Below are 14,100 nucleotides of genomic sequence, written 5' to 3' on the forward strand. Positions count from 1 at the left end.
GTTTTTTAAAATAATTTTATTAAGTCCAACATTTTTACTAAGGTCATCGCTTTTATACATTCCTATTTATGAAAGGGGTTTTTGAGTATTTACCACGTTTTATTAGAAATAGAGACAGTAAGAATGTTTGACTTTATTGACACAGGCATAATTGAATGGGTATAAATGGCATGCCATAGAAAGAGAAAATTGAGTTGAGTTACTCTGTTGGTTTCACTGATGAGGAAATACATCATTCAAACAGTCAGGAATTAAATCCGTCCAACTCATAAATGGGGAAACCAGTTGTGTCTGTACCCATGGCCAGCCGGACTGAACACAAATCAGGAAAGTCAGTGAACTTTTCCTCAGTTCTGAGGGACTTCAGTGGCTGTGGTTCATTTTCATTTTGTTTCTGAAACAGTCCAAGTTGATGCTTGCCTGGACAGAGCGGCAGTGAGTGGTGGAGTCTGAAGGCCAGGTCTGTGTCCAGTGCAAAGTGCCCAATGCATAGAAAACATACACTACTAAGTGTGAGATGCTCAGTGAAAAATAAAATGTGGGGTTGAATCCTCCTGGGGGATACTGCATACTCTATTTTCCCCTGCAGATTTCCAATGCTCATTAGTATTTAGAGACCCTGAGAATTCCTGTAGCAAAGGCACCTGCTGAGGTATTTGCAAACTAGTTGAGTTAAACCAGACTTTCAACAATTCATTACTAAAGTCCACTCAAAATCTGTCAACACTCTGTCATCTCTATGTGATGATAGAAACATAGAAATTCAGGGTAAATGTTTAGAAATTTCTATAGAAACCTGACATTCTCCCAGCATCTGTATGTAACATCAGGGGACTTGTCTCAACGAGCAGTTACAGACCACCTCAGGTATTGTCAGACTTGATGGAAAGATGCAGAGGCTGTCAACTGCAACTGAATCATGTGCACAGGGACCACACTGCAAGCTGCGTTCTTTAAGGTTAGTCTGTCAACTATAGTATAATCTCACACATCTGAGAAATGGGAGCATATACTGTATAAAGTCTTATTTTTGCAATAATTTTAATTTTCAATCAAGCCAGTGTTAGCATTGTTAGTGAAAACAAAAGGAAGTTGGATTATTTATTATTAATCCTAATTTTATAGTGAAACAAATTGTATTAATTTTTTTAACCAACAAAAGATGCACCTTGTAAACCAAGAGATGATTATGGAAGTGATTCTGGAGAAATGAAGACCAAAGGTGTTTGTCCTTGTTTTACTCAGAAGTGCTATTTCTAATGGACAAGTGATCCCCGACATACAATGGTTTGACTTACCATTTTTTGACTTTATGATGGTGTGAAAGTGATATGCATTCAGCAGAAACCATACTTCAGTAGTCAATAAATTACATGAGATATTCGACAATTTAAAATGGGTTTGTGAGAGATAATTTTTGCTCAACGGAAGGTGAACGTAAATTTTCTGAGAATGTTTAAGGTAAGCTAGGCTAAGCTATGATGTTAGCTTAGGTGTGTTAAATGCATTTTATTTTATTTTATTTCATTTTATTTTGAGACGGTGCTTCATTCTTGTTGCCCAGGCTGGAGTGCAATGGTGCAATCTTGGCTCACTGCAACCTCCGCCTCTCGGGTTCAAGCCATTTTCTTGCCTCAGCCTCCCCAGTAGCTGGGATTACAGACATACACCAACATGCCCGGCTAATTTTTGTATTTTTAGGAGAGACAGGGTTTCACCATGTTAGCCAGGCTGGTCTCGAACTCCCGACCTCAGGTGATCCACCCGCCTCGGCCTCCCAAAGAGTTGGGATTACAGGCTGAGCCACTGCACCTGGCCTTAAATGCATTTTTGGCTTATATTTTCAACTGATGATGGGCTATAACCCCTTTGTAAGTTGAGGATCATCTGTCTTGAATTTGGTTTTACAGGCATAACTGAAGGTGAAAGGATAGAATCACAGTGTGTTACTGGCACAGGTGCATTGGCTAGTGAAGCAAGAAGACATTCAAAATGTAAGTTGCATTCACGTGGGAAGCACAAATAATTAAATTCAAAACAATGAAACATTAGAGAAAAGCATGGCGTTAAAAGACAACAGAATCAGATGTTTACTATTTCTCATTTTAACACGAGTGCTTTGCTGGCTTCTAATAAACATGTACTCCAGGAGGCTAAGACTGAAAAGTGACACTAGTGAAAAATAGCCTTGCAATGGTTCTTAGAAATGTTGGGTGAATGTGGGGCAAAGATGCCACTAAACTTTAATTTTCCATCGACACACAAATTCAAAGTTTTCCAGAGCCAGCAAGTGAAATGGAAGATCCACTGACAGGACACATGCAGTGTGCGAGGGGAATGCTTTTCAGCACTCCTTGATGGATGCACAAATAATGCCAACGTGGTCAATGTTTTTGGTAAATGTGCAATGGAATGTGGTGGTTGTGTGAAGGAAGAATTTTATTTTCAGCTTCATTTTTGATAAACACAACCAGCTCTGGACTGTGCAAAACCATGGAGCATTGCATAGTTAACAGAGGTGATTTGGAGTTTTTTAGCTTTGCATAAGAGGATGTTCTGATGCAGAAGCTACAGTGACAGGAAACCATTGTGGACCAGTTACAGAATTAAGGAGCTTGTGCCGGGTTGGAAATAAATCAATGACTTCTGTCTTCTGTCTTTGAGAAGTTTTTTCTCTGCTCCTCTGTGATTGTTAATTTTTTTTTTTTTTTTTTTTTTTTTTTTTTGAGACAGTCTCACTCTGTCACCCAGGCTGGAGTACAGTGGTGCAATCTCCGCTCACTGCAAGCTCCGCCTCCCGGGTTCACGCCATTCTCCTGCCTTAGCCTCCCAAGTAGCTGGGACTACAGGCGCCGGCCACCACGCCTGGCTAATTTTTTGTATTTTTAGTATAGATGGGGTTTCACCGTGTTAGCCAGGATGGTCTCGATCTCCTGACCTCGTGATCCAGCCACCTCAGCCTCCCAAAGTGCTGGGATTACAGGCGAGAGCCACCGTGCCAGGCCTTTTTTGTTGTTAGTCCTTCCCTCCAGTGTCATGGAGATAATCAGAAAATGTTTTAGAGCAAAAAAATTTATTTTTCCTTCTTATTGTTAGCAAAGAAATTTATTTTTCCTTCTTGTTATTTATTGGCCTTGGAGACATACACCAAATAGCTCATTCTACTTTTGAAATTTTGTTTTGGTTTCCCTGGCCCCTCCCCACAAAGTATTTCAAATTAGCAGGGAGTCAAGCCTCGCCCATCTGACTGTGAATAAAATGTTTCAGGCTGCTTTTGCATTTAATATACGTGCTCTTGTTACAAGTCACACCCACATCTTACTTCCGGTTTTGTAAAACCCCAGGTAAAAAAGAAAACAATGTGTCTGAGTTCTGCTTTATCAGCCCAGTGGAGAACCCCTCCCTTCCCTGAACTGAGGGCCACTTCTAAGGGGTTGAAATAGGGCCAATTACATTCTATATTCCCAACATAATTGTCCATGCACAGATCCAATCAAGTTAAATGAGCAATAAGATATTTATTCTCAAAACAAGCTATTGCTACAATAATCATCATAATGCTATAGTAATATTCTAATAATAAGATATTAGAATAAAAACTGATTATTAAAGTACTAAACAGTTGAAAGTCCAAATTTCTTACAAGGTCAACTATAGCAAGTATATAAGATTTAGTATTATTCACACATTAAAAATTGTATTCAGAAAAGTAATGACATAGGAAAACAGTTTATTGATACCGACATAATATAACAAATATAACTAAACTGTGCTAAAATGCATTTTAAAATAAAATATGCCAAAATATTATTGATGATTTTGGATGATGGTATTACTATTAAGGTTTCAAATTTAATTTGCTTCTTACTTTTTAGGACTTTTATAAATTTTTTAATAATAAAATTAGTGTAGGCCGGGTGCGGTGGCTCAAGCCTGTAATCCCAGCACTTTGGGAGGCCGAGACGGGCGGATCACGAGGTCAGGAGATCGAGACCATCCTGGCTAACACGGTGAAACCCCGTCTCTACTAAAAAAATACAAAAAAACTAGCCGGGCGAGGTGGCGGGTGAAAGGAGCTGGGCACATTTCCTCAGCCCCGGGCTCAAAACTCCCTGAGCCTAGCACAAACACATCCCATCCTCCCATCCCACCACCATATATCTCTCAAACTCCCTGAGCCCAGTACAAACACCACCTGGAAAGTCTCCGATAAGGAGACAGCCGTTCAAGGTTACTGAAAGCGCAGGAGCCAAAAGAATTTCTTTGTTCCCCTACAACTTTCGGGCTATAAAAAGCAAACGCTCGCATTGTTCGGGGCCCTCTTGTATACTGTGTAAAGGAGGGACCAAGTTCGAACTTGTAGTAAAGATCCTTGCCGCTTGGCTTTGACTCTGGACTCTGGTGGTCTTCTTTGGGGAACAAACAGTCTGGGCATAACATCTGGGGGCCCGTCCGGGATTCCCCAAGCCCACCAGACCCCTGGTCAACGGATCTGCTAGGATCGATCTACTGATAGGTGAGCTGGCTCGTCTCCGTTTGTCTGTCTGTGTCTGTGTGTCTGTTCTGAATCTGAATCTCTGACTCGCGAGGTCTGAAACTGAGGCTGGCACAGTCCTGGCGGACGCGCTATAGGACGGCCAGTGGAGACCGGTGGGAGACGTCCCCTGGCTCTCTTCTGATTTAAATTGCGATCTGAGTTGCCGGAGCGGGTTCGCGATCCGGGCAACAGTCTGAATCTGACCCCGGTCCCCGGGTGCGCGCCTGCTGTCTGAATCTGACCCCGGTCCCCAGGTGCGCGCCTGCTGTCTGAATCTGACCCCGGTCCCCGGGTGCGCGCTCGCTGTCTGAATCTGACCCCGGTCCCCGGGTGCGCGCTCGCTGTCTGAATTGCCCCGGTCCCCGGGTGCGCGCTCGCTGTCTGAATTGCCCCGGTCCCCGGGTGCGCGCTCGCTGTCTGAATTGCCCCGGTCCCCGGGTGCGCGCTCGCTGTCTGAATTGCCCCGGTCCCCGGGTGCGCGCTCGCTGTCTGAATTGCCCCGGTCCCCGGGTGCGCGCTCGCTGTCTGAATTGCCCCGGTCCCCGGGTGCGCGCTCGCTGTCTGAATTGCCCCGGCCCCCGGGTGTGCGCTCGCTGTCTGAATTGCCCCGGTCCCCGGGCTCCCGGCTTCCGGCGCGCGCTCACTGTCTGAATTGCCCCGGTCCCCGGGCTCCTGGCTTCCGGCGCGCGCTCGCGGCCCCGGTCCCCGGGCTCCCGGCTTCCGGCGCGCGCTCGCGGCCCCGGTCCCCGGGCTCCCGGCTTCCGGCGCGCGCTCGCGGCCCCGGTCCCCGGGCTCCCGGCTTCCGGCGCGCGCGCTCGCGCGGCCCCAGTCCCCGGGCTCCCGGCTTCCGGTGCCGTGCCTGCGGCCCCGGTCCCCGGGCTCCCGGCTTCCAGCACGGATTTCCTTTACAGGGATTCCAACCCACAACCTAATTCTAACCCACATTCCTTTACAAAAAGAGACACAGAAAGTGAGACTGGGGAGAAGAGAAAATAAGTGAGAGAGAGACCATAGAGACGGGAAAGGGAGAAAGTGAGAAGGGAAAAACGGAAAGAGAAAGGGGAGAAAACGGCAGACGTGGAGAGTCAGAGAAAGAGACTGAGTATAAAGGAGAAAGGACACGGGATGACAGAGAGACAGAGAGAGAAAGCGTGCGCAAATGAGATAAAAACTTAAAAAAAAGACCCTGTAAGTATGTCAATCAAAGATTTAGACAGAAACGGAAAGATTAGAGAGAGAGATAGAGGGACGGAGCAGGCGGAGGGGAGGCGGGCTCGCTGAAAGGGAAAGTAACTTTAAAAGGCTGGGGGGGCGGACGCGAGGGTGCACTTCGCGGACTAGGCCCCCCCCCCAGCCGCCTGACTCCATGGTGGCTTTACCCCTTCGGGAAATAAAACCCCCAGATGACACAGGAATCCCCAAGCTCCAGTACTGGCCATTCTCCACCAGTGATCTGTATAACTAAAAGGCTCAGAGTGCTCGGTTTTCAGACAACCCCAAAGATTTACTGGCTTTACTGGATAGTGTCATGTTCACCCACCAGCCCATTTAAGATGATTGTCAGCAGCTCCTCCGAATCTTGTTTACCACGGAGGAGCGAGAGGGAATACAGGTAAAACCTGGAAAGCTGGTCCCGGGGGACGACAGTCAACCGACTGCTAACCCTGACCTCATAAACGCGACCTTTCCTCTGACCAGGCCGGCATAGGACTACAACACGGCAGAAGGTAGGGGACGGCTACACCTTTATCACCAGACTCTAATGGCAGGTCTCCGGGCAGCTGCTTGCAAGCCCACTAATTTGGCTAAAATATATTCTATTCGGCAAGAAAAGACAGAGAGCCCAGCCACCTACTTAAAAAAAAATTAATAGAAACTTTTAGACAGTACACCCCCATAGATCCAGAGGCTCCAGAAAGTCAGACAGCTGTTGTAATGTCTTTCATAAATCAGGCAGCCCCAGATATTAAAAAAAAAAAAAAAAAACTCCAAAAATTAAAAGACTTGGAAGAAAAGCGGATTCAAAACCTCCTTCAGATAGCCCAGCAGGTTTATAATAACAGAGATACTCCAGAAAAAAGGCAATTTAAGGCCACTAAAAAAATGACCAAGGTCCTGGCAGCAGTAGTACAGAAAGAACATCTACAGCCAGAGTACACCCAACCTAGGCGGCCCCCCCAGGCATGATAATCTGAAAAAAGACCAATGTGCCTACTGCAAGGAGGCTGGCCACTGGGTAAGAGACTGCCTCGCTACTGCCCAACCCGGACCTGGACGCCCCACTCCACGACTGCACCGAGGTACTAGCTCAGGTGCACGGAGTTCGAGAAGACCTGCAGGATCGCCCACTTCCTGACGCCGACCTCGTCTGGTTCACTGATAAGAGCAGCTTCATGCATCAGGGCCAGAGATACGCTGGAGCGGCAGTAACTTCAGAGACTGAAGTAATCTGGGTGGAACCCCTGCCCCCGGGGACATCGGCCCAGAAGGCCGAACTAATAGTGCTCACCCAAGCTCTTACCTTAGGGGCGGAGAAAAAGCTGACGGTATATACAGACAGCCGATATGCTTTTGCAACAGTGCATATACATGGGGCCATTTACAGGGAGCGGGGGTTACTGACAGCTAAAAAAAAAAAAAGAGATAAAAAAACAAGCAAGAAATCCTAGCCCTGCTAACAGCCCTATGGAGGCCAGAAAAGTTAGCCATTGTGCATTGCCCAGGGCATCAGAAACTAACTACTCCAACTGCTCAAGGCAACTTTCTGGCGGACCAAACTGCAAGAAAGGTGGCGAAGGCTCCCAGCCAACTCCTTGCACTCCAGCTCCCTGACCCGGGCCCCCGGGACTTGCCATATTTCCCTGATTATTCAGAACAAGATCTCCAGTGGATTGACAAGCTTCCCCTGAAACAGATCCAGAATGGGTGGTGGACTGATACTAATGACCAAACCATCCTACCAGAAAAATTAGGACAACAAATGTTAGAACACATCCACCGAACCACCCACCTGGGTGCTCGGTGGATGATAGACCTGATCAGACGCTCTAAGCTCAAATTCAGACATACAGCCGAGACGGCCAGCAACATCGTGACAAGTTGCAAAGTCTGCCAGCTTAACAACGCCTACCCCCAATCCCAGGCTACAACGGGAACAAGGCTTAGGGGAACCAGGCCCGGTATCTACTGGGAAGTAGATTTTACTGAAATAAAGCCAGGAAAATACGGGTATCGGTACTTACTTGTCTTTGTAGATACTTTTTCAGGGTGGACTGAAGCATTCCCCACCAAGAAAGAAACTGCTCAGGTTGTAGCAAAGAAAATCCTGGAAGATATCCTCCCCAGGTATGGCTTCCCTGTCCAGATAAGGTCAGATAATAGGCCGGCCTTCGTTGCTAAGGTAAGTCAGGATTTGGCTTCCATCCTTGGGGCAAATTGGAAACTACATTGCACTTACAGGCCCCAGAGTTCAGGACAGGTAGAGAGAATGAATCGGACCTTAAAAGAGACCTTAACTAAATTAACTATGGAGACTGGCGCTAATTGGGTGGTCCTTCTCCCCTACGCTCTGCTCCGGGCCCGTAATACCCCTTACAGACTGGGCCTTACTCCTTATGAAATTATGCATGGCAGACCCCCACCCTTAGTTCCCGGCCTAAAAGATGATCTGCTCAAGTCCGAAACAGAAAATGTCTCTGAACTCTTGTTTTCCCTACAAGCCTTGCAGAAAATTCATCAAGAAATCTGGCCCAAGCTGAAAGAACTATATGAGACCGGTCGCCCGCCGACACCCCATCCGTACCAGCCGGGAAACTAGGTCCTGGTCAAGCGACACCGACAAGAGACCCTAGAACCCAGGTGAAAAGAACCACTCCAGGTACTCCTAACCACACCCACCGCCCTGAAGGTAGAAGGCATCGCATCGTAGATCCACTACACCCACGTCAAGCCAGTGGACCCAACCTCCGATCTTCTGGGACCAATCACGGCGGCGGCTGAAGCACCGGACACGTGGACTGTGGACAGAGCTAGGAACAACCCCTTAAAAACTCACCCTGCGCCGGCAGCATAGCTCACTGCAAACATGCAGTTAGGTAGTCTAACCCTAACGTTAGTCGCCCTAGTGGCCGCTGGAGAAATCACAAAACCAGCTCATAATCCCTTTGTCTGGAGATTCTGGCTTTATGAAAACCGAACCCACCCTGGGCAACCTCATAAGCCCGGAAAATTATTGGCCAGTGCTGATTGCCCTTCCTCAGGGTGCAACAGCCCAATTCTACTAAATTTTACTGGTTTTCAAATAGCCAAACCTATGACACCAATAATATGCTTTGAGTTTGATCAGACTAAATACAATTATAAACACTATTGGTGGCACCAAAATGCTGGCTGTCCTTATAACTATTGTAACATCCACAGACCCCGTTATTAGGGAGAGAGAAAACAGTTAAGACCCTAAATGGCTCTTCTATCGTAGACGGGATAGAGACTTTCCATATACCTGGATAGTTAGAGACCCCTGGAACTCCCGCTGGACCACACCTCAACATGGGGCTGTATACTACTCCCCCTCCTCCACATGGCCTAGCAGTCACCTCTATCTGTGGCGAGGCCTAGTGCAAGTACTGCCCCTGGTCCACGGGAATATCCAACGACAGGAAAACAGACTAACACAAGACTTACGTCCTTTCTCCTGGTTAAAGTTATTACAAGAAGGACTAGAACTTGCTAAACTTACAGGACTTCATAGCCTGTCTGGCTGCTTTCTGTGCGCCACTCTAGGACGTCCACCACTAACCGCTGTCCCTCTGCCATGGGGACCCTCTACCTTTGCCCAAGCTAACAACCTCCGAAACCTCTCGTATGCTCCTATCCTGAACGTGCCCCTATACCTAAACCCCAGTCAGGAGAAGTTTCCCTACTGTTTCTCAGGAACCAATTCCAGCCTCTGCAGCATCACTGCAACGCCCCCTAATATCACCTTAAAGGCTCCATCAGGCATATTCTTCTGGTGTAATGGAACCTTATCTAAGAACCTACCTAGTCCTTCTGTTAATAACCTACTATGTCTCCCTGTCACATTAGTTCCCCGGTTGACTCTACTAACTGCTGGCGAGTTCCTAGGGTATACCGGTAACTGGACTAGTGCTGTTATTCACCCAGACCCTAGACCAAGACCTGCACGAGCCATATTTCTCCCCCTCATTGCAGGAATCTCCCTCACCGCATCCTTCATTGCGGCCGGATTGGCGGGGGGAGCCCTAGGTCACACCCTCATAGAAAGTAACAAGTTATACCAACAATTTGCCGTTGCTATGGAGGAGTCGGCTGAGTCCCTTGCCTCCCTTCAGCGGCAGCTTACGTCCCTAGCTCAGGTAACCTTGCAAAACCGGAGGGCCCTAGACCTACTCACTGCAGAAAAAGGTGGTACATGTATATTTCTAAAAGAAGACTGTTGTTTCTACATAAATGAATCAGGACTTGTAGAGGACCGGGTCCAACAGTTACGCAAGTTAAGCACTGAAGTAAAAACACGGCAGTTTGCTTCAGCTGCAGACCAATGGTGGAATTCCTCTATGTTTTCTCTGTTAGCCCCCTTCCTTGGACCCCTGCTAAGTCTACTATTTCTGCTTACCGTAGGACCTTGTGTTGTTAACAGAATTTTACAATTTGTTAGGGAGAGATTTGACACCGTACAACTCATGGTCCTCAGAGCCCAATACCAACCTGTAAACGCTGAAACAGAATCAGACTTATAAGACCCAAGATTGGCTCTAAAGATACCTGAAAAGAAGGGGGGAATGAAAGGAGCTGGGCACATTCCTCAGCCCCGGGCTCAAAACTCCCTGAGCCTAGCACAAACACATCCCATCCTCCCATCCCACCACCATATATCTCTCAAACTCCCTGAGCCCAGTACAAACACCACCTGGAAAGTCTCCGATAAGGAGACAGCCGTTCAAGGTTACTGAAAGCGCAGGAGCCAAAAGAATTTCTTTGTTCCCCTACAACTTTCGGGCTATAAAAAGCAAACGCTCGCATTGTTCGGGCCCTCTTGTATACTGTGTAAAGGAGGGACCAAGTTCGAACTTGTAGTAAAGATCCTTGCCGCTTGGCTTTGACTCTGGACTCTGGTGGTCTTCTTTGGGGAACAAACAGTCTGGGCATAACACGGGCACCTGTAGTTCCAGCTACTCGGGAGGCTGAGGCAGGAGAATGGCGTGAACACGGGAGGCGGAGCTTGCAGTGAGCTGAGATCCGGCCACTGCACTCCAGCCTGGGTGACAGAGCAAGACTCCGTCTCAAAAAAAAAAAAAAAAAAAAAAAAAAATAATAATAATAATAAAATTAGTGTGTTAAAAATAACAAGTAATGTCTAGAAATCAGAAAAAGGCATATTGCCAAAGGAGGACTGAGTTAGTAGATTTGGGGCTCCATTAAGTTTTGTTTATGATCAAAAAACAAACAAAAACCAGGAAAAAGTGGCAAAAACTATCTCACTCTCTTCCTGGAAAAGTAAATGAAACTACAAAGAATTTCCAAACTTAAAAACCGGACATTTCAAGTCTATTCATAACTACTGAAGTCACAGTTTCTAAAAACAATGGCAAAGTTTTAATCGATATTTAATTCATATTTTAAAAAAAAACTGTCAGTATTGAAAGATAAATTTCATGGGAAAAGCATTGAATATTAAGTTTTGCTGTCACAAAGGTAAATATAATTTGCTTAATGCTGCCCTCAGTTTACAATGAGTCTTCAGTATTTTCTAAGCTGTGTTTGCCAAAATATAGCATTGGTTTGCTACATGTAATTTGCTCAGTGATAAAACACAAAGGAGTTACTTAAGACGTGAGTAATAAATTTATGCAAAATTTATGAAAGTGTACATTGTAAAGACAATAAAACTTTCCATTAAATTAATGGGAAAGGAGCTCAAAACCCAGCCGGGTGATTCATTATTGCAATGACTTCCTGCTTTACTGCGAAACCTCTCTCTTCATTCGGTGTTGGCAGTTTGAGCCCCTGTTAAGGATTTAGGCTCACGATGAAGCTTCTATAAATTTCTAAATCTCTGTCATGCTGGCATGTAGGTCATTCTCCTTTAGGAATGATGAGGCTGGAAAGCGGTTGCTCCAAGGGAAGGGGGAATTTTTCAAACCTGAGCTCTCCAAGCTCAGCATGAATTGGAGTGGGCTGCTGAGTCAGGCCAGCAGAGGCAGCCAGGAAACATGCAGATCTGCAATCCCTTCTGCCAGGTCTGTCCCAGCAGGTGTCACTAAAAGGCAGACGTGTGCTTCTGTCACTGTGGCAGCCTTGACAAGAAAGGTGGAAGGGAAGAGACCCGGTGCTGAACTCCAAGCAGAGATGGGGCTTTTCTCTCTGCATATTTTCCCTCCCCTCCCAGCCTGCATTTCCATTAACATATTGATTTACATTTGTATTATGAAACAAAAATGGTTGTAAGCAGATGTTCTTTCCTTTTCCACAATGTTATTTGCATTCCTATTTACATTCCTAACTGAACAATGTCTAAAGAGGTACTTAAACTGACATAAAACGCAGATAATCTTATGGCCAAATACTTAGCCCAAGAAAAAACTTCAATTTGCAAGAGAAGTCCCTCCAAATATAGAAAGGACCAGTATTGTAAGAGGTATGTTAACTAAAATGTGGCAATATAAGGCGCAGAGCAGGAAGAACCTTTAAGTCGGAAACTTACAACAAGTCAATTTCATAGTCAGTTTCCCTGGTCCTTCCACAACCACCTCTGGGCATCTGTTTTCTCTACAATGGAGGTACAATAGTAGCTATTTCAGAGCAGGAAATGGCTTAGAGCAGTGCTAGAATATGATCGTGGCTATATAAAGTTTTACTATTTATATATTGTAACAAACCTACAATGTGTTTTTACTGGTAGTCAGTAATGGATTTCTTGTGGAAAAGTAGCAGCCTCCTGTCGGGAGAACACCTGCAGTTCCCACTAAGTGAACACTGGTGTCAGCTAACCTTTGCCTCTGTTTGTCTCAATAATACACTGTCAAACTGTTCCTTGAGTTTGCGATTTTATTTACATTTTTTTCTTTTTTTTAATTTTTCTTTTTTATTTTTTCCTTTCCCTTTTCCTGTGACAGAGTCCCGCTCTGTCGCCCAGTCCGGAGTGCAGCAGCACCAGCATAGCTCACTGCCAGCTAGACCCCTGGGCTGAAGCAATCCTCCTACATCAGCTTTCAGAGTAGCTGGGACTACCTGCCTGCGGCCCACCAAGCTGGGCTAATGTTTGTGGTTTTTGCTTTGTTTTTCCGTTCTGGGTTTCGGTTGGGCAGGGTGGCTCACGCCTGCAATCCCGGCACTTTGGGAGGCCCAGGCGGGGGTATCACCCGAGGTCGGGAGCTGGAGACCAGCCCGACCAACATGGAGAAACCCCATCTCTACTAAAGAAAATACAAAATTAGCCGGGCATGGTGGCTCTTGCCTGTAATCCCAGCTACTCGGGAGGTCGAGGCAGGAGAATCACCTAAACCCCGGAGGCAGAGGTTGTGGTGAGCTGAGATCGCGCCATTGCACTCCATCCTGGGCAACAAGAGCGAAACTCCGTCTTAAAAATACACCAAAAATGAGACCGGGTTTCACCACGTTGCCCAGGCCGGTCTGGAACACCGAGCCTCAAGCGATCCGCTTTGCTCAGCAGTCCAAAGTCCTGGGACTCCAAACGTGAGCCCCTACACCAGGCCGATTCATTCCTTTCTGATTAATAAATTAGGCCTTGCGCGCTGGCTCACGCCTGCAATCCCAGTACCGCGGGAGGCGGAGGCAGGGGGATCACCTGAGGTCAGGAGTTCGAGATCAGCCCGACCAACATGCAGAAACCCCATCTGTACCAAAAACATAAAACCAAAATTAGCTGGCATGGTGGCCCATGCCTGAAATCCCAGCCACTGGGGAGGCTGAGGCGGGAGAATCACCTAAACCGGGGAGGTGGGGCCATGGTGAGCCGAGACCGCACTGCTACACTCCAGCCCGGAAAACAAGAGGGAAACTCCATCTCAAAAAAAAAAAAAAAAAAAAAGACCGAGTTTCACCATGTTGCCCAGGAGGGTCTGGAACTCCTAGGCTCAAGCAATCTCCCGTGCTCGGCCATCCACGGTCCTGGGATCACAAGAGTGAGCCACCAGACCAGGCAGATTCATTCCTTTCTGATTAATAAATTGGGTCGGGCTTGGTGGCTCACGCCTGCAATCCCAGCACCCCAGGAGGCTGAGGTGGGTGGATAAACTGAGCTCGGGAGTTTGAGACCAGCCTGACCAACATGGAGAAACCCTGTCTTAACCAAAAAAAAAAAAAAAAAATTTCGCAAGGCATGGTGGCTCAGGCCTGCAATCCCAGCCACTGGGGAAGCTGAGGCAGGAGAATCACTTAAACCTGGGAAGCCGAGGTTGCGGTGAGCCGTCATTGCACTCCAGCCTGGGCCTTGCTCCTGGGATTACACAGTGAGGGTTAATTTTATGTGCCAACTTGACTGGGCCACAGGGTGCTCAGATTAAACATTGTTTCTCTGTGTG

This window comes from Macaca thibetana, chromosome 7 (assembly GCF_024542745.1).
Source record: "Macaca thibetana thibetana isolate TM-01 chromosome 7, ASM2454274v1, whole genome shotgun sequence".
Lineage (NCBI taxonomy): Eukaryota > Metazoa > Chordata > Mammalia > Primates > Cercopithecidae > Macaca > Macaca thibetana.